The sequence below is a fragment of the Lemur catta genome, chromosome 15, assembly GCF_020740605.2.
Source record: "Lemur catta isolate mLemCat1 chromosome 15, mLemCat1.pri, whole genome shotgun sequence".
Taxonomy (NCBI): Eukaryota; Metazoa; Chordata; class Mammalia; order Primates; family Lemuridae; genus Lemur; species Lemur catta.
This window is the reverse complement of record NC_059142.1, coordinates 35947243-35974581: the sequence shown is the minus strand read 5'-3', so window position 1 is coordinate 35974581 and position 27339 is coordinate 35947243. Positions and strand designations below refer to the sequence as shown.

At 36.5% G+C, this 27339-nt stretch overlaps 1 protein-coding gene and 1 long non-coding RNA gene across 7 annotated transcripts in view; one reads left to right on the top strand and one right to left on the bottom strand.

The window, feature by feature from the left end:
- SKAP1 (src kinase associated phosphoprotein 1) overlaps positions 1-27339 on the bottom strand; it is a 251697-nt gene that overhangs the window by 141453 nt on the left and 82905 nt on the right. The window lies entirely within an intron of this gene.
- Positions 1254-14880, top strand: LOC123620771. The gene is made up of 2 exons (XR_006728934.1): positions 1254-1881; positions 14381-14880. It is a non-coding gene; the product is annotated as an uncharacterized LOC123620771 (long non-coding RNA).

The following is a 27339-nucleotide window of genomic DNA, read 5'->3' as shown; positions in this document are numbered from 1 at the left end:
CACCTTTTATATTTAGATGAGTATTATAGACTTTGAACCTGTTTAGAAAGCAATAGTCAGCTTCTTCCAAAAGCCACAGAATTTTGGTTATGGGGAGATTATGGTATGTTATACTCCAGGTCCTTGCCCATTTTGTGCTGTTGTTTTAAAGGCAGAATTGTTCTTACGCTGTTGAATTTATCATATACAATTAGTGATACAGCAACTCATAAGAAAGTTAAACAAAGTTCCAGGACATTCAAAGAAATGAGGCAACACTTTAAATCTAAAGGATTTTGTAGAAGAGTCTAGCTGCAAACTACAAACTACTTTAAGATGCTTGGTCTGGAAAAGTCTCTTGTGCATTGCACGGATTATTTATACAATTAAAAAAAAGAACACTGGGGCAAGTTCATTATTTTAACTTGAGAAGATAGGTCCTAACAATTAAGGGCTCAGACTTTAGAAAGACACATTCATAAAAATCTACATTTGAGTTAGAAGTGTGAAATCAATGTAGTTTTCAATGTAATACACTAATATCTGTACTCATTAAGCTGTAATTTTTACAAATATGTTTCCTAAGAGCTGTGAAAATTATCTTATGTACTGTATATGTTATAAATAACAAAGAAGGAACTATGTGCTTTTGGATTCAATAAACAAATACATTTAATGCTCAGATATCTGCACTAAAGATAGGTCCACAAAGAAGCTAGGGACATTTTTCTGAGTTCTTCAGAACTACGTGTGGTGAACAATTACCAGGAATATACACAGGTCAGTTTTTGAGTGCAGTATTGCTTCAAAACATTACTAAAAAACTACTCCACAAAGATGATAAAAGGTGGATTAATCACCTAAATGCCTATAAATTGAGATTTAAGGTCAGAGATATTCCCCTCGCTCACCCTGTTGTCTCACATGGGGTTAGCTGGTCACACATCATATCCTGGTGCATATAAGGTATGCACTCTGGTTCAGAGTTAATCTTGGGGATTTAGTTTACAAGGTTTACAACCCAGATTTTAAAACATGATCATGATAGTGTCAACGATACTAGTCTAAAGATTCTAAGACTTTCTTTTCATTAAAATAATCCCTTATTTTAGGAATGAGCCAAGTAAAGAGAGAACATAGAGTCAGTTTGAGATCTACTTCAGGGCTCACCTCAATCGGGTGAACAGTGAGCGCTCTGACAATGACATTCACAATAGCATTGCTGCTGGGTATTGCTATAATTTGCTCTCTATGATTGTCCCTTTAAACAAAAAGCTCTGCACTCAGCATGCAAAGAAGTTAGAAGTGGGGGAAGGAGGGGTAACCACACATATAAGAGGAGAGAGAGGAAAAAACTGCAGATCAATCATTTATAATTAACAAAAATCCGATTGGTGCTTTAAATAGAGATCAATGTGTTCCAGGCTGCCTGGATTGTGGGGATGTATTCACCTTCTCGTAACTCTCCAAGCAAGCTGTCACACCTACAGAATCACCATTTGTTTTCTTAACAAAGCTTCAGGGGGCGCCAGGCTCTCATTGAAATTTCATTAATCTAATGGAGTAAAGTCCTATAGAAAAAAATCAAATTCTCGTTGGACGAGATGCTACCTGGGAAAGATAACCTCTGTTTGAACTCTCAGACTCGGATCGCTCTGCTATTAGTCTGAGGAAACAGACAGCAACAACGCTGATTACAGCCACCGGCCTCAACAATTTTTTTTTCTAACTAGCAATTTCGAGTGCAAGTGCCACAGTGTCAGCTAAAGAAACACAACTGCGGGTTTTCTGCAGAGTGAAATGGTTCTGAAATGTCACTGAATAGCTCACAAAGGACGCCAATCTACGACAACAGAGACATAAGCATATAGGAGAAAGGGCCCACACATCCTCCTTTCAAAGGTATGTTGTTTACATGCATGTAATTTGTGAAACCCACAGCTATTCAATTCAGGGTTTTCACAGACATCTAAACCAAAATCTATTTAGAAAGCAATAGTGAGATTCTTCCAAAAGTCACAGAATTTGGGGTGTGGGGAGCGTTTGATATGTGATACACAAAAAGAGATGCCCTACATAGTATATGACATACATAGGATAGTCTTCAAGTTTCCAAGATTTCAATTATAATTGCTACTTAGTGACGATACTTCAGCATCACTTCCATGTGATTTGATGCACAAGTTTTCAAAAGTGGCCCCAATGTGTACACGTCAATATGCAGTAGCAGCAGGACCTTTTAGAGGAAAATATGGAATGTTGATTCCTCAAAATTCTTTCCAGGAATGTCCCCATGGCAAGGGTATATGACAGTACGTGTGTTACAAAAAGAGCCAACATGACTAAAGCTGCATCTGTACCAAACTAAAATAGCTTTCCATGTTGCTTATTTTTTGCCAACTAAATGTCTATTTTGAAAAATTAAAACGACTCACAGACCAGTGGTTTTAGGCACCCTGAACAAGAGTCAAAAGACAGAAAGAAACAACCTGTAGAAAGCTGTCCACTTGGCTCCTCTGTGATCACTATGTTTTACAAGAAGCAACTGGGCAAAAGGAAGTTGACTTCAGTCAGGCAAGATCACAGTCAAGTTCAGCACTGCTTTTTGATTCCACAGACACCTAAATCTGGAAGTAATTGTGCAAACCTTATTTGTGTTAAAGGAGAAAACTAACATTACTTTAAAGTAAAAACAGGAACTAGTAATTTAGAGGAAAACTACAACTTGTATTTCCTTTCTTTTTTAAACAAGGAGCTAAAAATTACAGCATATGATATGAAGAAAAAAGCAATACTTTGAAAAAAACATATGGAAGATCATAACATCCTAGGTGAACAATTGAAAGAATTGAAAAAAATCTGAGTCCATTGTTAAAGATAATATTTTTCTTTTACAATAAACTTGCTGTTTTTCACCTACGTCACATAAAGCTTGTAGCAGATCAGAAAATGTCTTTGGTTGCCAAAGCATCTCATAGGAGTGTGAGTCACTTCCTACTATTTATTTTTTTCCATTTCTCTGTTTATGGGTAAATATTTGTCTAATTGGATAGATTTAATATTTTTTCTTCTGGTCCAAATTTATTCATAAAGATCTAGCTTATTTTCATACATAATTCTCTTAATTTCCTGTCTGAGATCCACCTGTAGAATTACACTTCCTGCTCTCCATCTACATCCTGTTTAAAGATGCCACTGAAACTATTATATATATTTTTAAAATTCTAAGCAATAGGAAAATGGGTAAATAATACATTTATGTGTCTGTCTGTATATAGTGTTTTGTTTATGCAAAACATACTATTCTGGAAACATATATGCAAATCTGTACACACACAAACTTAGTTTACTCAAGTTAAGATTATTAAAATTGATCCTGGGAACAAAATAATACACCTTTGTAGGCATTCATCCTTACTATAGAGACGGAGAAAGAAAGATTGTGAGAGGGAGACACACACATTCAGATGAGCCTTCAGGGAATTGTATGAACTTTTGAACCAGAGACGGAGAGCCAGAGCCCAGCCTGTTCCCACTTTAATAAACATTTTTTTTCTTCAATTAATTAAGGTTTGGAAAGAAAAAAAACCACAGAAGAGAAGTAATTTAGCATGCAACGCATACTTTACAGATGGATCCTACCTTCAGATGCTTATTAAATCTATGCATGATTGCGCTGGAGAAAATTAATTGCATTGTTTCTCACTATTCGAAAAGGGGTTGCAAACAGCTTAAAAATAAAAAGGAAAACGAAGCAAGGTTGTTGTTGTTTAAAAAAGCAACTACAGTGTAAAATGAATACTTCCAAAGTCCGAAAACAAGTAGTACACACAACTGGCATGAGGGTGCAAAAGATCTCTTTTAAAAATTTTTGATATTTCAAAATACTGTATATGCTGCCACAATGCATATATCTACTTTAAGTTTACAAAATATTCTGGTTGGTCTAACTAAAATTTCCTACTCAGTGGTGTTTGAACTATTCAATTAAGTGGTGAGTTTTTGTTCAAATCCTGCTGCGAGGAAAGATTTACGTGAGCAGCTGGGAGTATACACTGGCACACACTCACTGTAACACGGTTAGCTGGTATTCTCTTCAGTCTAGGCCTGGGAAGAAGTGATAACTTGCTAATTTGGGAGGGATAAAAATAGAAAATATTGTTATAAAATATTCAGAATATAGGTAATCATTTGCATTTTATCAGCTTTAATTAGAAAATAAAAAAAGCACAGCAGCTTCAGAAACTCAAGCCATTTTTCCTTTTCTGAAGGCCTGCTAGTGGGAGTTGAACTGTAACCTCTCCTAGACTGTCCTGAAAATGACCTTCCTTACACAAGGACTACTTTCTGTCTAAGGAGTTAGAAGAGCCATTAATTCTAACTCACATATTTCCAGATTAAAAAAAAAACCCTTGTGTTATTTCACTATAGATGCTGTTTTTGGTATGACCTATCCTGTTAGTGACTGACTAAAATCATTTCACTTAAGAACTTTTAAACTTACTTGATTCCATGACCCAAATCAATGGTGGTTTTATTTCACTCTTTCTCCTACTCCAAACCTATAAATCAGTCTCTCTAATCCCTGGTTAACCTGTGTAATTATTTTAAAGTATTTATCATGATACAAATTTTGCTGAGAGTAACAAACTAAACTATTAATAATTATATATAAATAAATTAATCTGTCCTATGTACAATAGGTTTTGTAATATATGGATAAAAATATATATTTATTAACATTGGGATTTATTTATATAGTGCCTTTCACCAGCAGATCTCAAAGAACAATATAAATGACCTCACAAATATTTCTAGATATTACCATCCTTAGTTAGGAAAGGGACAAAACAAGATCATATGATGAGACAGGTAGTACAAAATTTCTAAAACAAGTATTTAACTTTTATTCTCTTGCTTTACCTTTTAAAATCAGACCTACTACCCTAATAGAATATCAACCAATTAAAAGTAGGGTCTCATCAACAATCAAAAACATATATGGTTCAGTTTGGACACTACTCGAAAGAGAAAAATCCATGCTGCCATGAGAAACTCAAGTCAAAACCAAGCCAATGCCTTGTGCTGCTAGAGTTTTCGCAAATGTGACATAAAAATGTGTAGTCCCTATTTTATTGGTTATTAAAGAGAACAAACAGGACTATATGAGAGTGGACCTATAAAACTTTACTTAAAAAGGACCATTTAAGGTATTAGAACAGGGTCAGCTTCAGAAAGTCTGGCAGTCTTACTTAAGTCAAACCACAGTGATAGGTACAAAATGCCTGAAAAATATAGATGGGAAAAGGTCCAAGAAGGGAGATCTCTTAGTTTAAGACATCTGAACCTATTTCTCTACCCCAGAAAGACCTCTTCTATTTGCTACACTCCAACCTTGAGCAGCCACCCTCACAGGGCTAACTACAGCCTATACCTGCATATCTGACCTGTTTCTTTATTCCAGATTCTGCCAAGATGTCCCAATGTTTACCTTTTAACTTTCTCTTTCAGCTGACACAATCCTCCCCACCTTAAATATTTATTGGAAATGACAGTCCTGTATGTCATCCTACCTGTTGTTCATCTAAAGTTCTGGGACTTATACTATAAAGAACCTGTCACATAAGGGTATTTTATCATTTTTCCATGTAAGTCAGAATGAGCATCAACAAGCAACTAGTCAGAAGCTGTTGGCAAAGTGGTTTTGGTAGCATGGATAACTCAGGCCCTGCTTGGACCAATACTGATTGAATATGTGGAAGAGGTTGCCTTGGATTCCTAATCCTAGGAAAGTAGGTGATGAAATTCACTCTCAGGAATCCAAGAGTTTAGAATAAGTTTCAAATTTTGAGATACTGTTAAATAAGAATAGTTAAAAGATAACATTTTAAAACTCTTAATTGTTTTAGTCTTTATTTTATATTTCTTGCACATCTTACAATGGGTAGTCCATTATTCTTTTGGAGCCAAGAGCTCCCTAATGACTGGGGAATTAGCTTCAAGACACTACGCTTTGATTTAGCAAATCCCTAGTTCATTTATTTCATGGGATCCTGTTTTCATGAAAGAGTTAAACTCCCTCTATAAGGTAAAGAGCTTAATCACTCTGGGATGAGATATTTTTTCTATTTTCCAATGCAATTACTCTTTGTCTTAAATCTAATTCAATTCCCTTTCCATGTTAGTGGGGGAAGGGAAGTGGGTAGGTGGGATGCAGCATATGTTAGAAGACAAATAGTATAAACTGTAGGCTTTTCAATATAGGGGTTTTGTAAAGACAGAAATTGTGATCTGACAAAAATGTTTCATTTTCAGTGGTACTGACATAGATGGGGGAGATTTTGGCCATTAGGAACCAGATTTGTGTATGGAGAACATCAGGGACATTGCATAAGGAACATTCATATTTATAATTTATAAAGCACCTTGGGATTCTATGGATGAAACGCACCATATAAATATGAGCATTTTCATTACATGTGGGCGATCACAGATTGTTGCCATTTCAGCATAAACCATATTTCAGTAGTCAAAGGGATATAAACTCTCATGTAGATTTGGTTTTGCTGCCATTTTCTCTTCCCTGAGTTGTAATATACACAATGGAGCATGCACTTACTGGCTGCCTCCTTTCCCTTTTCTAAAGTTCCTGTCTATTTCATTTGTCTTTGTGGTGTCAGTACGTGGTACAGCATTTGCCTTTGTACTCATAAGCTATATTATTGAAGGAAGTAAACATTTATCTTGGATCTATCTGGAATAGTGTTTTCCATCCTCAGTATTTCTGGTGTCTAAGGGAGGAAAACCTCCAGATATCATGGAAGGGGGAAATGGCAGAGGCTGACACTCTGTGGCACATTAAGAAGGCTATTATCTCAAGGTTCTTTGAAAGTTCTTTAGGATATAACCAATATATATGTATAATTTGAAAGTCTGGACCATACAACCACATTTTTGGAGATCAATTTTACAAACATTTATTGAATGTCCAATATGTGCTGAACCCTATGGGGGATATAAAAATAATTAAGACATAACTCTTGCCCTCTGGGAGCCCACAATCCTTTGGGGAAGCCAATGTATGTAATATAACGCAACACAAATGGTGGTAACAGCTATGATAGAAGTTTGATTAAGTAAAATGCAAGACAGGGAGGGGTTGAGTCCAACCTGGGGTAACTAAGAAGCCATGTAGAGAGGATGGAGTCTGAGCAGGGCCTTGAAGGATAAGTGGGTGGATAAGGAGGATGAGAAAGGCACTCTAGGTGGAAGGCACAGGGCTGGGTTTAGGGACTGATGCATAATCCCATGAGGCTGGCGTTCAGGGCATGAATTCCAAATGTACATGGGAAGATGAAAGATAGGCTCAGAAATATAACTCATATTTCAGATCATGGTTTCAAATCCTCTTCAAAATAAGTAGAGATCATGAAATTGCAGTATAATGAAACAACAGTTGTTAATTATGCGTGTTCCTAGCCTATTGTCTCCCCAGTGTGCTCAAAAGTTTTTGGCTTCATTGGGTCAGTTCCTTCCCAGGCTTGCTATCATCTAAGAGGACTCTGCCATCCTGAGACAAGTGTCTTGGCCTTTTGTGATACAGTGTGGGGAGAATGAGGAGAATAAGATACTCAGGTAGATTAGAGGACAGAAAGCAAAGAAGCACTCTCCACCCCGTATCTTTAAGGACTAAGAGAGATAGGACACAATGGTATGCCTGTGTGAGAGAGTTCTGGGCAGGAGGGCAAGAGGTTCCAGGGAGTTGTAGGGATTTGGAAAACAGGAGGGGAGAGTTGCCTTGTAAAATGTGCTTCAGGTATTTTTGAGGACAGAAATGCCTACTCTTCTGTGCTTCTGTGAATGGGTCCTGGTGTCAGCAAGCATGGGTAAGCAGGATTTAGGACAGCTCAGTGTGACACTGTATGTGATTTTCCATGGATTGGAGGCCATATCTCATATTATATATACTAAGAGAGAGTGATGAGGGTTGAACTTAAAAATGAAATGGATCAAAATCTTTTACCATTTTGCCCCTCCATGGATTCTCCACTTAATGCTTAATGTTTTTTGAATAGATTGAGATGGTTCTCACTGTATACTAATTACTGCTTATCACATTTCTTTAATGGTGGCCCTAAATTTCCACTCTCCATTCTCCCTAAGCCCTGGGCCAGTTCCTACTCCATGACTTTTACTCTCAGCAAATGGTCCTTCCTCCTTTCAAGTAAAAATATCTCTATCTTTATTCTCTTCTACCCTTTAACTTCTTTCTCTAAGGAGTGAGTGCCTTGTCTGTTAGGCAGGACAGATCCTTGAATAGTATTAACTAACCCATTTCTACCTTTTCCAGAACCGGATTATATCCATTATCTTTGTTTTTAGACTGGTTCTTTCTCCTCTGCTGGAAAATCAGGTCATATCTACCCTCTCCTAAAACAAAAACAAAACAACCAAAAAAGTTCCTCTTCCCTCCTACCACTTATCCCCCTATTTTTCATCAACCAATTCTTGTTAGGTAGTACATACCCACAGCCTCTAGTTTCTCATTACTCACTCACTCTGGGATCCCTAAAATTAGGCTTTGCTTTTACTGGGCTGCTGAAACTGCTCCTCAAGAGATTAGCAAAGACCTTATTGCTATTCCCACCATCCCTCTACACCAGCCCCATATCTAATAACTCATAAACATGAAGAAGGAAATGCCAATTACTCATCTTTATACCCCCTCAAGACTGAGCATTATTCCTTATACATGGTAGAGACATCATGCGTATTTGAATTGAATCTATATTTCTTCAATCTTCCTTACAGTCCCCGTGACTCCTGATTTTTAAAAATTTTAATAGATTTAGGGGGTACAAGTTGAATTCGACTCCTGATCTTCTTCCACCATGTTAGGAATCTTGCAGTAGTCTCAGATGCTACAGCCGGCATCAGGGCATGTAGCGTTTTCTAATGGGTTTACAGAATAAGGAAACATCTCATCCTCAGTTGTAGAAAACAAAGTTATTTAGAAATTCTCATTTACCAGAAAAGTATGGTGAAGACTTTGTTAGTTTGATTTTGTGTTAAAATTATGGGAAACCAACAGTAAATATCCAACATGAAATGCCTATCATAATGATCAATGGGAGTGATCCACAACTCAAAAATGAACAATCCGAAACACACTGACTTGCTAAACTTATCAAGTGAGCCTTCCGCTGACCCAAACATAAACCATATTGTAATGTCTTGTATTATTTGATAAGCTATAATTCTTGAGTGTTTTCCCAGAAAGTTCTACAGGTGGCTGAGATATGATACATACTAAACAATATCCAGGAATTGAGCCAGTTACTACTAATATACTGATATGACATCTTTAATAAATATGCTTCTTTTCTGCAGAGGGTAGAAGAACACATATCCTTACTTCAGATCCACTTAAGGATAATCAATGGGCTACAGGGACACTTCTGTACTGCTGTGTTGCGCTTGGGTATCCTATATTGCTGTGGAATTTCACTAACAGGAAGTGGGGGTTCCTTCTCCCATCTCTCACAAACTTCTCCATTTCCCTGAAAACTTTCTATGAGCAGTGAGGATCAAGTGCACCCAACTTCTTTCACACATGTGTAAACTGAAGTTACTCTGTCAGTTCTCTACCCTACGTTGCTGCTCGTCTTATTGCAAGCAACATGAAATGCCCAAGGAAGTCAGCAATATTGGCTTGTTAAAGTTGTTTACTTGCAACATTCCTTTACAATGGGTTTAACCACCAAAAACTCAAAGAACCTGTGACTTTCTGTGGTGCCTTCTAATGCTTAGTTAAAATCCATCCTCTTTCTTACTATTTGGTTCAACAGTTCAGGTCAATGAACAGTCTGGGAGCACTTATCTGGTGACAGGCATTGTGTTAGGCCTTCAGGGAGCCAGATCCAGTGAGGAATAGAGATTTGCAAACACAGAATTTCAATATAAGGTTGGCAGTGATTTGAAAAAGTCAAATAACAGAGAATAAAAAAGTGAACTATGTTTTGGGCAATTTTATAAACGCTATCTTAAGATATAGAATTATCCAAATTTAAAACTTATTTTAAGTTTTTTAAAGATCACTTAACTGCTAAAATAAATACATAAACAAGTACAAAGTAAAGGAAAAACACAAAAACATATTGACTAGCTTAGTCACTCAACAGATTGTTCTCAAAATAAAGGTCTTTAAAGGCAGCAAACTTGGGCAAAGAAATATTCCACAGTCTCACTTCACAAGCAACTTTAAATTTGCCTTTTGGGCTGGTCGTGGTGGCTCACACCTGTAATCTCAACACTTTGGGAGGCCAAGGTGGAAGGATTGCTTGAGGCCAGGAGTTTGAGACCAGCCTGGGCAACATAGTAGGACCCCTGTCTCCACAAAAAATTAGCCAGGCATGGGGACACATGTCTATAATCCTAGCTACTTGGGAGGATGAGCCAGGAGGATCACTTGAGCACGGGAATTGGAGGTTGGAATGGGCTGTGATCATGCCACTGTACTCCAGCCTTGGTGACAGAGTGACACCCTGTCTCAAAAAATAATAATGAAAAAAAAATTGCCTTTTGGTTATGCTAAGAAGTTACCAAGTGATGGGCAGTCCAGGGCCACTGTCCTGTGATACTGTCGTAGGGAAAGGAGTCTTTTGTTACAGTATTGTTTTCTCTGTTTCTCTTTTTAAGGCTCTCTTTCCCTAGATATTCTTGTTCAAATCTTATCTCAAGCCCTTCAAATAACATGTCAATAGTTTTTTTACCTTAATGCCTATTTAATTTGTCAAATAATACTCTGAAGTTTTAGAAATATAAATAGGTGGGCACTTTACTCTCAAAGAGCACTTTATTCCTCAGGTCTCACTACAGCTATATGATCAAAGTTGTTGAGTCTGTACTCTAAGACCATATTGAACACAAAGAAGGCAGACTTTTAAGTTACTGCCTTTCTTCATGCTCTTCCAATTTTGTGGCTATAGTATCATCTTATGTAAAAAAAAAAAAACCCTACATGTGCTAATATTAGTTTTCTGACAAAATGTCTGTAAAAGACACAGGCTTGAGGGAAAATCTTCAAAAATTTGACTCCAATGGCCATTTCTGAGAATAAAATACAGTCCTCTGAATTTATCATACCTAGGCCATATAGCAGTTTGTTAGATAATAAGGGGATATTTTCTTGCTATCTATGAAATAAATTGTCAATGTTTGGGAAGCCATAAGCATATAGTTCAGTGTACTATTCAGGAGTTTAAATGCTAAGGTTGTAACTGGGGATAATATGTAGGAGCATCATGATATGTGAGAGATTTTGTATTTTGTTTTTATCACATCACTTAACAGACACTAAGGAAATAGAAGCAAACCCTGGAATGGCTGTGAGTTTTACAGCTAAAAGAATAAAATAAAAGAGTTTTAAATTCACAATCAGGTATATTACTTGATTTTAAAGGAAGAGATGATTTGCTACATCTATCATAATACCAAAGTATTATACCACTAAAGCAGTTATAAGTTAAGCATATGGGCCCCTGTGAAAAAAGCTCTTATTTTAGGTAATAATAACATTTACAGAAATTTTTATATATGCATTTTTGGAAAAAATCAAACTTTTAGATACAGACAAGGAGAGGAGGTCTCTACCCTTTCCAATTCATGGTTCTATCATATAAGAGGAATAAAGACATTTTGGAAAGGATTCCTTTGAAAGTTACAACAATAGCTGGAAGAATAGAAAACAATCTAGGTGAGTAAAGAATAAAGACCTGGTTGAAGGATGGAAAGTTCTTATCTTCAGCTGTAGAAGGTGATGTAGACGTTGTAGAAGGTAGTGTGGAATTGTGTAGAAGACAGAGACAAGCTCATCTCCATTTCTAAACATGGAGCAAATGGGCTACCACTGCATCACCAGGGACTCAGACTAGATATTAGGACTATAACCTGATAGGAATAGCCATTAACGTAAAATGGCTTGTTAAAGGAGATAAAATATCTTTCTAAAAATATCAATTAAACAAAGCTAATTCTTCATCCTTATGAGATATTTTAGATATAGTCTATTCCAAAGACAAGAGATGGGCAGTCTTGTTTTGCAAGGTAGGTTTCAATCCTTCAAGTACATACTATTGAATCCAAGTTATCCTACCTTTGGAGCTAGAAAGTCATTGAATTAAAAACTTTTTAACAGTAGTAATTTTAGAGACAATCTAGTTCAACTCCTCATTCTGTACACTGAGAGGCAATACTGTGGTGCAGAGGTTGGCAAACCATGATTCATGGGTGAAATCTGACCCACCCCATTTTTTGTAGGTCTTGTAAGCTTAGAATGGTTTTTATACGTTGAAATGGTTTGGGGAAAAAAATAAAAGTAATTTTTCATGATGTGGAAATTATATGGAATTCAACTTTCAGTGTCTATAATAAAAGTTTTAATGGAACATAGCCTCAATCATTCATCTACATACTGTCTACGGCTACTTTTGCACTACAGTGGCATAGTTGCACAGTTGTTACTCTTGAGACTGTACGGACAAAGCCTCAAATACTATCTGGTGCTTTACTGAAGATGTTTTCTGACCCTTGGTGTAGAGGATGAAGCACATAAAGTCTAAAGCTAGACTACCTGGGTGTGGTCCTGGAAAAATAATGCCTCAAGTTTTCTGATCTGTAAACCAAAGGTAATTATGGTATTATCTGATAAGGTGTTGTGAGAACTAAATGAAAGTGTTTTGAACACTAGTGCCTGGTATAAAGTAAGGATTCAGTAAATGTTAGATATTTTTATTATTGCCTGAAGAAACTCTGGCCTAAAGACATAAAGTGATATCACAAGGTATAGAATTTGCCAGAGGCAGACTGGGAGAATTTCCTGATTCTTCTTGCCTGTGCTAAGTTGTCTTTTTTAATTTTCAATATTGTCTGACAAAAGCAAACATTCTTGTGGTGGTTTTGTTGCTGTGTTTAAACTACCTCATGGCTACTCTAAATGAGAACTTCAGTTTTATCAGACTCCTCTCCTATCAATCCTATTACCTAGAGTTGCCCAAAAGCAATTTGTGGAACATTTGAGATCTTCAGGTTTCTACCTAAAACTTCTAGGAATTAAGATTTTCTTTATTCTTTCTTGAAAAAGGGCAATAGAAGTCCCTACAACCCAAATCTGACAAGTCTGTTTAAAAAAATTTTACTGCAAATACTTCAGAGAAAAATAACTGAGGCATGCATATAGACCCAAGGATCTGAAAAGATAGCAGAATAGTCCCTGAGCTTTCAAGGATATTTGTTATTCCCAGTATAATATAGCCCATTTTGTCTGGTCACTTTTTTTTTTTTTTAACTTATCAACCCTTGCACCAACACCATCCCAGGTTTTGTTTATTCTATGAAACCTCTTACACATAGAATGTCTGCTTACTGGTTCTGGACAATCACCTTTTTCAAAGCTTTGTTTATAAGAGGTCTTTCTTCATTAAATCCACTCCCAACTGGTCACTCCATTATGCCATGTTTCCTTGTCAGTTGGTATACAATTTTAAACAATTATACATTTGTCATTGCTGTCTAATTGTTCTCTAGTTTTTCTCTTTCTAAGTAATATGTCCTACCTTACAACAAAACTGTAATTCCTTAAAACCAGGCATACACTTTTTGGGGTGTATCATCCCACAGTACTTAGTTGAAGTTATTTACATAGTAGGCATTAAACAAATTCTTCTTGTATTAATAAATGAGTAGCCACAAATACATCCCATGAATAGAATTTTAACTTTAGAATGAATAAATAATGTTTTTGAACTACTAGCAAGATTGTGGAAAATGATAATTTGTATCATGGATTTAAAGACCAATCATCTAAATTAAAACAAAGAAGAAGTAAAAAAGTACCTTGATTACAATGGAGACTACAACCTACAATTCAGAAATTAACTCTAGATCCCTACTGTGTACTCCTTTCAGATACATTAGCTCCAAGACACTGGAAAATGTTAAATCTGATGTGGATACTGTGGGCAGTGGTAAAAGCTTACCTATGTATTATTTTTAAAATCTACGTTTTAAAGGATTATGTTGAATTCCTACCCTAGTATAATTTTTATCTGCACGTATTACATACCTATAGCAAAATTACTTAATGTATGAGTATGTGAAGCATATTTTATTATAATAGTAGACAGGCAAACTGAATGTGTCCCAGGAAGGGGTCTTTTCCATTAACTTTTATAAAGGCTTTCATTTCAAACTTTCATTAACATTTGACAAGCAAGCTGAAAAAGCTTTGCTTAGAGCTTAGGTTAGGGGCAAAATGCATTTTGGCAAAACTATTCCAAGATTACACTGACTGACTGTGCTAGAATATACTAATTTGTTTTGTTTTGTTTTGTTTTGTTTGGAGTGTGGAGAAAAGAGAGAGAAAGGGAGAGAGGAGTCATGGACCCTACTTTATGGTTGCCATGGATGCAAGGTCAGCCTTCCACACTTGGATCTACCAGCAGAGTTCAGACAGGTCAACGTGTGACCGGCTCAGGCCCTGGGGTTAAAAGTTCAAGCAGCGATGGAAAAACCAATATGTCCACGCAGAGTATGCTCTACAATTTATTTCAATTTACATCAAGCCATGCATATAAAATTTAGATAAATTCCATTCAAATCTGATGTTGCCTGACACACAATGTATGCAAACAGATGTCTGTGGGGCTTTTTCTGTGCTTTAGAAAACAACATTAAATTTAAAAATATGTCTCTGGAATTTCTTTATTGAATTACAAAATGAACATAATTTTAACTTAAATGTTTTCATTCTTTCTTCCAATTTTTTTTTTGTGGGGGTCTTAATAATTTCTCAGTTCTCAATCTACTCTATGTCATATTAAAGAGGATAATGTATATTTACAACTACAGCTTCAGTGTTATTGTAGTTATAGATTCTATTTATATCCCTTATCACTTTCCACAAATATTTAGTGATTGATATTTCTGATTTATCTCTGGCCTCTATCCCCATCTCCCTTCCTTCCTACTCAGAAGGGAGTAACAGTCCTGGAGGCTGCTAGGTCGTCTTCCAGCCACAAGGTGGCTCCCCCCACCCCTTCTCTCGAGCCAACGGGGCGTGCACCTTTGCTGAGTGCTTCGGACAGACTAGGATTCAGAGCTAATTACGATATATAAATGCCATTATTTTCATTGTGAATTGAGGGGATCACAACCCAGACCTTGGTATACTAAGATACGATCCAAAACTGGTCTTTAAAAAAAGAGGAGAAAGAAAAGGACCTGTGTGTTCTGCTCAATTTCTCTTCACCCATACTTCCAAAGGTACAACTGAGCTAACGTTAGAGCAAAATAAGAAAAATCGTAAAGCACTCCAGAGGAACCTAGTTTTGTTGCCAAAGAAAAGAGTCATAGACTAGACAAGGTCAAATTTTGAGAAAAGTACTCAACTTATTCTCGCTCAGACTGGACCCTGCATTTTGATTCTGTACCTTCCCCACAAGGGAGACTTCATTAGGACTTTGCAGAACTTTCTTAGAAGTCCCACACCATGTTATAGATGAAGACAAGTGGTCTATACTAATGCAAAGCTTTACAAGGAGCAGAAATATTACATATTTCCTTCTTGTTGCTTAGCAAACAGGTTGCATATTTCTTAAATGTGATTTTTATAGAATACATCATCATTTTCTACAGATGAAATAGGCATAGAGAGACACATCATTCATCTGATTACATGGAGGTTTTCTCCAAAAGTCTGAGTCTTAATTTCTCACATTTCCATTTTCTGTTCCAGGGAGAAGCTATTTGGGCAAGTTTCATTTTTCTCATCTGTAAAATGGAGATAAAAATAGGACCTATTCCTCATGGGATTTTTGTCAGGATTAAATGAGTTAATATATGTAAAGCACTTATAAGAGTCCTTTGTGCATAATTAGAGCCATATAGATGTTTGCTATTATTATTATTATTATTTATTTATTTGAGCTAAGTACCTCCTTGTTTATGAGTACTTTGTGACACAATCATTTGAGAAACATGATTCATGAATTTTGTGAAGACATGAAGAATATCACTTTCCAGATATCTGAGAGCTGTGATGAGTGGTAACTGATGGTGTCTGGGCTTTTTCTCCCTCAAAAACTAAAAAATATAAACATTTATTCCCAATTCATGGTATTACTTTCAATATTGACATTAAAATAAGTAACTGCTGATTTCCAGATCTCAAGCTTGTTTTAGACAATACTTTAGAAAATGCATCATTTTACTAAAGCAAACAACCATAAGTAGTGGTTCTAACAAGTTGGTTACAATAGCCATATGTAAATATTTTCATTTTCTTTTTTTTACTATATTTAAAAAAGTCTTCAGGATCTTACTCATGACAGAATATAACTTTTTAAAGCCTCTTGTTAAACTTAGAACATATGAGTTCCCTACTTCTAATGTAAATAAACATTTTGGGTTCCTTGGTAAGCCTGCCTTGACAATTCTCAAGTAAATTTTCTAAGGGTATAAATGATATCCTCAACTTAAGGTGGCCTATAATTCAACCATGAGCAAAGATTTATGTGGACACAGAATCCTGTATTCACATAAATCCTTATTTGTATAACGAAGGATCTCTGTACATCAATATGAACACATATGTGTGTTGATATGCATATATACATATATGTCGACATATATACTCTCTTAAAACCTTCCATCTATTTGGAAATACATATTCAGAGATGAGGCAGGATAATCAAATCAATTTTCAATAGCCAACGAGAAGAGTATGACATTTTTTTAATACCTGCTATACTGTCATGCAACTCTTTATTCTTTATTATCTCTGTCAGCTACTACTAGGTGACTAGTAGACAAATGCTAGCCCTAGTCCTGACCATTTATTTCTGTTTGGAATTATTTCAAGCCTAACTCTCTAGAACTGCTTGAAAATGATGCCCTGATATGTTGGCCTTGCACCTTGGAGTGAGTCTTGGAATAAGGAGAGGTGGAAAGGAATCCCTAGGTAGAGACAATTTGGCGCCTTTTTTGAGGGAAGCCCATCTTGATTTTGCCTGCACGCGCACAAACACAACTTTGAAACACCCTCTTTCCATTCTGAGAAATATGTGTATGTTACCAGAAGCGGTGTCTTTTGTTGCCAGAAGCAGTTTTTGCTGCATACATCAACTTTCACTATATTCTTGGCAACTCTTTCTTTTATGCCAGTCCCAGACATCAGCTAACAGAACCCCTTAACGAACAGATGTACTGAAGAAATGCATCAATTCATTATTTGTTACAGTTTGGGGTGTCTGTCCTATGGGTTTTCTAGCCAAAGGCTTATATGTTTCCCAAGAGAAATTTACTTTCATGAAAGAAGAAAATTGAGGCAAATCACTGCTGTTAGACCCTGAAGACAGAGACACTGGTTTGTTGTCCTTCTGTACATGTGAAGAAAAAGCCCACAGTTAAAGAAACAGTCGTGGTTCCAATCCATCTCTCATTCTTTCCCAATGTGAAAATTTACAAATGAAACCAAATTTTTCTCTGTCAATAGAATGTGTATGATTACAGCTGTTCATATTTTCACTTTAATGAAGGGCTACACATTTAATTGTAAGATTTATTAGAGACTGTTCTTTGCTGTGTACTTGCAAAACAGTTAATCGACATCCAAAATGCTGGTTGTTTATTCTGAGATTAATGATCATATTTCTCAATTTGAAACAAAAAGTATTTGGGGAAAATGTATTTTGTTTCCTCCAAATACGAAATTAATAATTTCAGTGTAAGAAATAAAAAGGGCTAGAGAAAAAAATATTGATTTATATATGTAAGGGAGGGGAAAAAATAAAGATGCTTTAAAAAAAAAGTCCATAATCCCCCATTCTGCTGGAAACAAGAGAGTTGATTGCCAGCTTTGTTTGATTTCACAGAGATCTCATACGAGGCTGGGTTCATAAACAGGTGAAATGATGGAGTTTATTGCAACGCACATCAACACTGAAACTAAATAACTGTGTTGCCATCTCAGTCCCGCTGAAAGACGGATGGTAAACTTGACCTGCCGCTGGTACTATCCGATTGCCATTTTTTATTCCCCCTTCGCCGCCCCCCCCCAGGCTGAGCCACGTTGAGTAAATGCATGTGCACGGTCAGGTCAGACCCCGGGATCGGGTGAAACTCCGTTCACATTTGCATACAGGCGGAGTCTCACAATGAAAGCCCATCTGTTCCCGTCTCGGAGTACAAATCGAGTGTCACCCAACTCACTGCAAACGACAGCAGCATGGCCATTAGATGGAGGAACACTCAGCTCAGGTTACGGATATGGAACTGCTGATTTGGGTTTAAATACCTGATAACTGAAGACTTTTCATTATATGTGAACAAAGAATGAACTTTGAACTGCTCAGGAGAGACCCTCTCCCCACGTTGGGCATCCCCAGTTCTATCCATTACTAATACTTAACTGCTATATTTTCCATTGACTCTATTTTTGTATAAAAATTAGCTAGGCTGAATGTCACAATGTCCTAAATAATTGCCTGGTTTCTTTTTTTTTCGGAAGGGGAAGGGTAAGAGGTGGAGCAGCAAGGGATGTTGTAAATAGAAAAGGAACTCTGAACTCCATATGCCCTCAAAGGTCATTAATATCGTGGCAGTGTTGTTCCTTGAACTTCTAAATTTTACCAGGGTGGAAATTTTAGTTGCTAGAGTTTAACCAAAGTGTGAACTGCCCCCACCCTTTCTCTCTCCCTCCCAAAGCCATTCAGTTAAGTGAGGCACCTGCCTCCTAGGATCTTCACTCACAGGCCTGTTTATTCCAAAATAGTTTATCAATCACCATCTGTGTCAGAGATTATTTTTCTGTTAAAATTCGGCAAATACTTTAGAATTTACAGGCAGAAATCACATACATTCTGACACAAAAAGATAGAGCTGTTCAAGAAGAAACCCCAGGATTATAAGCCCATCCAAGCATGGCCATGATAAATACAAAGAAAATTATGAGCAAAAATATGGGTAGGCTCTCTTCAAATGCCTTATTCTCCTGTTTTATGGCAAGAGTCTATTTCTATGAAAATCTTTCTGAGGAAGACACAAGCATCTGGCTGTGTTTGGTTACTTGTGCTTATATTTGAAATATTTCTATATTCTGTTACATGAATCACATTTAACATTAATACTATTTCAGCCATTAGTCCAGTTTGGTTGGGATCCCAGTGCATGCATGGTAGTAGTATGTCCTCACATGCAAGCTATGGAGTAGAGAAAAGAGATTGGCCAGTTTTTCTTTTACTACTTATGCTTCTTGGTTTCCAATCAGGAATAGTGTCACTGTATGAATTGCAAATGTAATACTTGATTGGGTGAAAAAATATTTTTAAAATATCTGCAAGAACTTTCTGATTTGTTTTAAACAATTATGTGATTTTTTTCTTGCATATACTTCTTTTTCTTAAAACACTACAACAATCTTATAGAATATAATATGTTGGGATGACACGTGGAATCTAGAATGTTTAAAGGCCATTGGGCCTTAAAGGCTGTGTCTCCTCAGCCAGGGTTTCTTTACCATTATGTGAAACTACGTTTTTATTGTTTGTCCTTTAAAAATAATACCAGGGTAAAGAAAAGATTGAGGGCTTTTTCTTTTTCCATTCCATGCAAGAAGAGCTTACGGTTAACTTTAATGGAGGTTCTACATGCATTAAAAGAGAGAATAGACCCTTTGTTTCAGAAGAATGACCAAGACAGGGGTGAATTTTGGTTCCACTTTGTCAAGTTTAAGGGGAAATTGAATTCAGGAAAGGAGAGAGAGAGACAGAGAAGACCCCCAAACAACTTCCTTAGTTGTCTCTCCATCACCTCCAATCTTAAACTTACAACATTTTATTGTTATCCTATAAACAAGTAAGGAATTTGCATTAGGGGACACTTGGCCATGTGATATCTTGGAGATGGGCTGTTTATTTGCATTCCATGCAGCTGGGTGTCTTGTGTGTGATCAGTAACAAAGCAGAAGAAACCAATAAGAGGGAAATATAATACTAGAGGTTTTCCTTCTGTCCACATCAGGAGAAAATGCCCCATTAAAGAGATGTAGCTGCTTTAATTCTATATCCCTAATGGGATATGAATGAGAAAGATTCTTCTTGTTCCAAAATGATAAAATAACTTGTTTACAGAAATGTTAGTTGCTTGGTTTCTTGTTATGCACTATTGGTGTGTGTGTGTGGGGGGGTGTGAACAGGAACCGAACCTTGAACTTAATTTCCCCTTTGAACTCATGACCTTTGACAAGATTCCCCATGCATTCCCCTTCAGACAAATTTCATCACAATTACAGTCCCTTCCACTTGAGTTAAAGATATATAATCATTGATTTGACCTAATTACCTGATACATCCCTTTCTTTGCAAGGTAAAAGCTGAATGTGTGAACAGAAGCTGACCCGTGAAGTTCTGATATCCAATTTTTATTCTAATTATCATAGAACACTTTCAGTCTTACTCTATTTTTCTCAAGTTTTCTTTTGGCCCCTTCCCTGAACCCACTATTCCTTCAAATTCAACAATGCCCCCTAGGTTTCAAGCTGCTTGGCAACAGACCTTCAAATGCATTATGCACTACATGTTCAAAGTGTCAATTTTAAACAAAAAACTAAAGACTAACTCTGCATTAGAAAGTCGTCACTAATCCCTGTCTTTCATGAAAAAGTCTTCTGAGGAGATAAAAGAGTGGAAACTAGAAAGTTCCCACAAGGTTCTAAAATTATCTGACTTCTTAACATCAATCTATTATGATTCAGACTCTCTCCTAATAATTCACAAACTTCAGGTTATAAAGCAGACACAGGCAATATCAATAGAGTTAGTGTAATCAATTTAAACTATGGGGGATTGTATTTTTTAAAAGGAGTATGTATGTGTGGGGGGTGGCGACGTCTGCTAAGTTTAGTACAACAAATCGTAAGCAAAGACTTTAATAAGAAAGCTTAAATCATGGAATATATTTTAAAAACTAAAATATGTGATTTAAAGGCAAAACTAGGGTTAATAGAAACTATAGAAGTTGACTACAAAAATGAATATGTGAGTATTTTTCTCTACCTCAAGTTAATTTTTTAAAGGAATAAGCTGAAACCACAGAGAGTTATTATCTTAGACTATTGAAAAATAAAGATGAACTGCAAAAAGTTAAACAGCAAAGAGTAAATGAAGAAGAGATTGTTTTCACTTCTTTATGTCATAGTTTATATATAAGGGCATCATATTCTCTCGCAAATGAAATGATAGTCAATTTTCCTTTGTACCATTTTTGCATCATATCACTACTGCCTCTAAATGTTAACAGGTATTACAGGTGGAAGGAACAAAAGACTTGGAAAGAACACACCTATGAAGTCAATAGATCTCCTTTTTTTTTTTTTTTTTTGTGCTGGAGCTTGTTCTGTACTCTCTTATGAAAATTAAACAACATTGAAGGGAAAAAGCAATCTTTCATCTGACAATCACAGTGGACCAGCATCCTGAATTTTATTCTCAGGAATTAGTTTTAATTATATTTTGAAACCAAAGGCCTAAGCAAACAGGAAGGGGAAAAAAGAAGTATGTGACCAAAGTCTCTAAGTAGGAAATTATCACAGTGTGCACTGAGGCAAATCTCTACAAGATTAACATTTTATGATGTCAACTGTAAGTAGGGTTGGACAGATATCACAAAATAGGCTGGAATGTTCCCATGGCCAATAGGTAGAATTTCTAAAGAGAGCAGGTCAAATCTGCTAGGTTTCTTCACTTAGAGAAGTACAAAAATTATAGAGAACTCTGATGAATACTTGAACAATGCCTGATTTCTACTCCCACTTCTACCCAAGGGCCTGGAGTATAACCAAGGAAGTACAGAGGAATGTCAGAGGTTCCTTGATGAAAACAACACATAGCCTGATGGCTGGGATCCATGTTAAAATCACACCATCGATTATAGAAACGTTGCTTCTAATTACTATTTGGCTATCATAAGGACCTTTATTAATATACATTACTATTGGTATACCAGGCAACACTCTAGGAAACAGAAAGAAATAGGGTGTCCATTCTGTGAAAGAAATACTAGATTTGACATTGTTCTGAGCCTCAAGATAGTTCGATGACAAATGGATGGATGAACAGCAAAATATAACTAAAAGAAACTGCCCTGACTTGTAGATCAGAATTCCAGGGTTCAGGAGTAAATTAGAAATTTGTAGTCATAATAATTTTAGGATTGACACATAAAGGGTAGAAATACTGGAAAATTGTATTCAGAGAAAAGGATAAATAGTATGTCCCTGGGGTACGAGGTACTCTGAAATGATCCTCCACAGTCAAGATTCTTAATGTGGTATCTGTGAACACCCTGAAATTATATGCAAATGTGCATGTGTGCTTGCCTGTGCAAGTTCATTTTTATGTCAAGAAGAACCACTGCTACACAGTGATAAGAAAAGGAATAAAAGCACAAAAAAATAATTATTACAATTTCCAAAGAAAAGATGTCAGAAGCCAACTAACAGCCACCAGCATCTCTCATGTTGAACAGTGGTTTTAAAACTTTTTAAAATTAATTGCTCCAATTGTAAATTTTTTATTACACACACACTATATATACACACACAGTGTGTGTATATATATATTTACAAATTATAAACACATAGTACTAATAAATACATTCATATGATAAAAGCCTAATTTCTCATATACAGGTTGAGTATCCCTAATCCAAAAAACTGAAATCTGAAACTTTTTGAGAGCCGACATGATGCCACAAGTAGAAAATTCCACACCTAAGTACTTAACACAAACTTTGTCTTGTGCACAAATTATTAAACTATTGTTTAAAATTACCTTCAGGCTATGTGTATAAGGTGTATGTGCAACATAAATGAATTTTGTGTCTAAACTTGGGTCCCATCCCCAAGATATCTCATTATGTTTATGCAAATGTTCCAAAATCCAAAAAGAAATCTGAAATCCAAATAATTCTAGTCCCAGAGGTGGCATTTCAGATAAGGGATACTCAACCTGTACATACACATATATTCTAATATTTTCTTCCTATCTGCTGTGGATTATCCAGCACACCTCACTCTGGTCTCTCCCTTCTTCCACTCCTATCCCCTTTACGATCAATTCTACAAAGAGTAATTAGAGAAATCTTTTAGAAATGTAAATTATATCATGCCAATCTCTTACCTAAAATTCACAATATAATACAATCCAAATACATTACTATAGCTTTTTTTTTTTTTAATTTTCATAGAGATGAGGTCTCGCTCATACTCAGGCTGGTCTCAAACTCCTGATCTCAAGGGATCCTCCTGCCTCTGCCTCCTGGAGTGCTAGGATTACAGGCGTGAACCACCTCACCTGGCCTTACTGTAGCTTAAAATGCCCTTGGTGACTTAGTCCTTTCTGCTTCTTCAACCTCATTTCCTAACATGCTGTCTCACCCATTTGGCTTTAGCTATACGCGTTTCTTAATTATTCCTGGAACACTCCAAGATGGGTTCTACCTCAGAGCCTTTGCATCTGCTATTCCCTGTGCCCCAAATGCTCCTCCCTCAGAGCAACACCTGGCTTGATCTCTCACTTCATTCAGGTCTCTGCTCAGAGGTCTCTGATCATCCCATCTCAAAAAGCCCCATGAACACCCTTTTTAGTCATTCTCTATCTCTTTGCCCTTCAGTCTTGTTTTGCTTTGTTTCAGAGTATTTAGCAAGGCCTGACATTATATTACATATACCTCCCAGTAAGCTCTGTGTGGGTAGGGGTTTTGTCAGTTTTCGTCTCTGTGTCCCCAGTACCTAGTCTGAGGTCTGAGGTCTTGCACGTAGCAGGTCCTCAATGATAAATGAATGAATGAAGAACAAAGCAACTGACAGTCATTCCACCTGATGGTCATTTTCAAATGAACCTCAAAAGAACGTTCACATAACAGAGGCCACCCTACTAAGAGGAGCTATCAATCAAAGACAGCCAAAAATCAGTTCTGTTTTTCTTCAACTCCTGTAATACTGAACATTTCCTGTAACATCTTCCTTATGGTACCTATCACTGTTTTCTTTTGTACCATGCTTATTTGCATATAGATCTTATCTCCCCTAGTAGCCTTTGTGGAAAAAATATCCCAACCTGATCCGTCATCTTCTCTCTTACCACATCCAGCATACAGCAGGTGTCCAGCCCCTGGGCTTCGGGCAGGGCTGACAGCCACACTCTGGCCACGACAAAGTAAGGCCTAGCTGCTCATGTGGGAGCAGGGGCCTCAGTCCCTTGGAGCCACAATGTATAATGATCCTTGACTTCACAGTCAAGTAGATGTTCATGGGCACTCATCTGTTCACAAGGCTGAAAGAAGAAAAAAGACTCCCACTGGAAGTGAATTTATGAAAAATCACCAATTCCTTGTATAATAATGGAGGAAAACAGCTATCTCACTGCTGGTAAGATAAAAGAATAATGAACACAAATAAAGACTAAACTTGAATTCAGATGACCTTCACCTCTTTTTTTAGAGGTCAATTCCCAAACAGAAGTAGAAATACCACAAACATGGCACTTAAATAATCATTTTTAGTGTGTATATTGTATTGAAGGATGAGGAAATGAAAGTGCTCAGCAAAGCATAATTCTATACTTATACCAGTAGGCTGGTCATATAAAATGTCCATTAAAATCTCTTTTTGAAAGAGACTCAAATATACTTGGATATGAATAATTTTCATGTGCCAAAAGTAAAATAAAATAAAGCTTGAACCCAAATGATAATAGACAAGTCAGTTAACACTTCTGCATCTTAGTATCCTTACCTATAAGTAACAGGAACTGAAGTAAATAACTTCTTCAGATCTCTTCAGGGTCTGAAATAATTCAAATATGAATCTAGTTGGGTTTTTCAGGATGCTTCTGTGTTTTCTGCTTATTAACGGCTAACATCAGAACCCATATTAAACTCTCATGAGACATTAACTTAGAAGGAATTATAGAAGTCAGCAAAAACAGAGAAGCAATCAAATGGTAGAGCAGAGGTAGAAACCGAAGTACTTCAAGAATAAAATAAAATGGAACTCAATGAAGAAAAAAATGCAATCAACAGGTCTGGGAGAAAAGTAATCCTAAAAAGAGGAACAGTTTAGAAAGCATAATACTGTAAAAGACTTTATGTCAACAGAGAAGGGCAAATGAGCTTGGAATCTGACACACCAGCAAAAACAATGATTTCTAGATTTCATATAACAGCACCATAATTCATAAGGGCCTACGAAGCTGTTCATGTTTCTATATCCTTCGTGTAGGAATTGCCACATTGAAACAGATCACTGGTCCATCCCTTTCACCATGCAGCCCTGACAGTGAACAGATGTTTTAGAGGAAAGCTCTCCTCTCACCAACTCAAATCCAATAATACACCTAATGGTGCAATACTATATCAAGAACATCATTTCTTTTTGACCTCAGATGGCAATTATCTTATACCCAAAGCAGGAGGCTGGCTCACTTTGATTTCATGCTGGGTGGCCCACTTAAAATTACATCAAGGCTGCTATCTTCCTTCACTTGGCTTTTCTGACACACTAAACTTCTTATACAATTGGCTGTCACCACTATCACTATTAGGCTCTCACGAGTTTGGAATCATGTAGGTATAATACAAATGGTGTAGTTGTACCAGTAACAGTCCTTTTAAAAATCTTTGCTTTCTTAAAAATTAAGGTTTTCTATTATTAGCTTCAATGTGTTCAAAGACTTGAGAATTCCCAATTTAATATAAATAATTATCTTGAAGTGAAAACAAAAAGGAGAAATGAACCTTTAAAGTTGGAACAAGACCGTAAGCACACATAGTGGTAAGCATAACCTTTCAACAGAAATTCTCTAGAACAAATGAGGTCTTAGGCTTTGTTGTTGATGTTTCTCTGACAGAGTGAATAAAATAAAAGAAACAGACTGAATAGCAAAAGGAGCCAATCAGGAGTGTGAAACTGGAGCTATATCTCAGTCGTTTCTGGTTCCCTACAGATTCAAATCTCCATTGCAGAAGCACTTCAGCCATAAATACCAAGGTCCTCTTACCTGTGAAGAAATCTCCACTGGGAAAGATCTTCACCTGCTACACCCTTTCCATAGCCCTGTAGCAGACAATCTAAGAATTAGAGCTACTATAATGACATTTAAATGGATATGAAAGAAGAGGGGAAGCCTTTTCCCAACTGGGAAAATAATGACAAACTTGGAGAAGCCAGTCATTTTCTACATCAGGGTATTCTGGACATTAAGAAATAGCAGTAGATCACGGTAGTCAATGATGTTGTTCCACACCTTGATTGGAACAGTGATATTAAAATTCCAAATATTGTTTTGAGAGGACTCCTCTCTTTTAATAAAAATCTTGAAGGCTTGATAAGAAAGCTATGACCAAGTACCTAAAATATTTCTTGTATGAAAACCGTCTACCAAATGGACAAATAATCCCATGATCTTTTAGTAATCAACTGGTGAAAAAAGCTGAGGAACAAAATTACCAGGATATTTCATGAGGTAAGAGATCCAAAGGCATAAAAGGCAGAAACAAAAATAAAGTCAAAAGGAAAAAAGGATGAGTTTCCTATCAATGGTGTCTATTATACTGAGAAATAGTCTCTCATGGACCGCAAATAACCAAGTAATAATTCAAGACCATGTCATCAGGAAAACTTCAGCCTTAAGTATGAATTAAATGATCTTGTTGGTATGTAACTTGTTCAAGATAAGAGAGATGGTTAGCCACCCTATTTTTGAGATTTTCAAGGAACAATATTCCACAATGGTCTTTAATATCTACTCATCTTTTTGTTTCATCATTTTTAAAAGTAAAATGCTTTCCAGTTGGCCCATTCCTCCCCATTCCCTTGCCAATGACATGGAAAGGTCCTCACCACTGCTCACCAACACCAGGGCAAGAATCTCCTAACCTTGTCTCTAATCCCTTCGTCTTCCCAAAACATAGGCCTGACCAAGTCAATCTATGATTTAAAAAAATAATAAATTCACAGCTGCCTACCACCTACAAAATAAAGGTTAAACACAGTCCTCACAATCCATACCCAAATTATTTTTCCACCTCTATCTTCTCCTGGTCCTATCTGTGCAGTCTATGCTCCAGCCACAGCCTACTACCAAACTCTACCCAAAGACCCCCTTCAAATGTCTCCTTTCGTCTTTGCTCATGATTCATTATCTGCCTAGCATTATCTTTCCTTCATTTTTAACTGTTGACTGTATTTCAAGGCCTACTACCTTCTTGAAATTTCTGTAGAATTTCCCACTCAAGACAGATCTT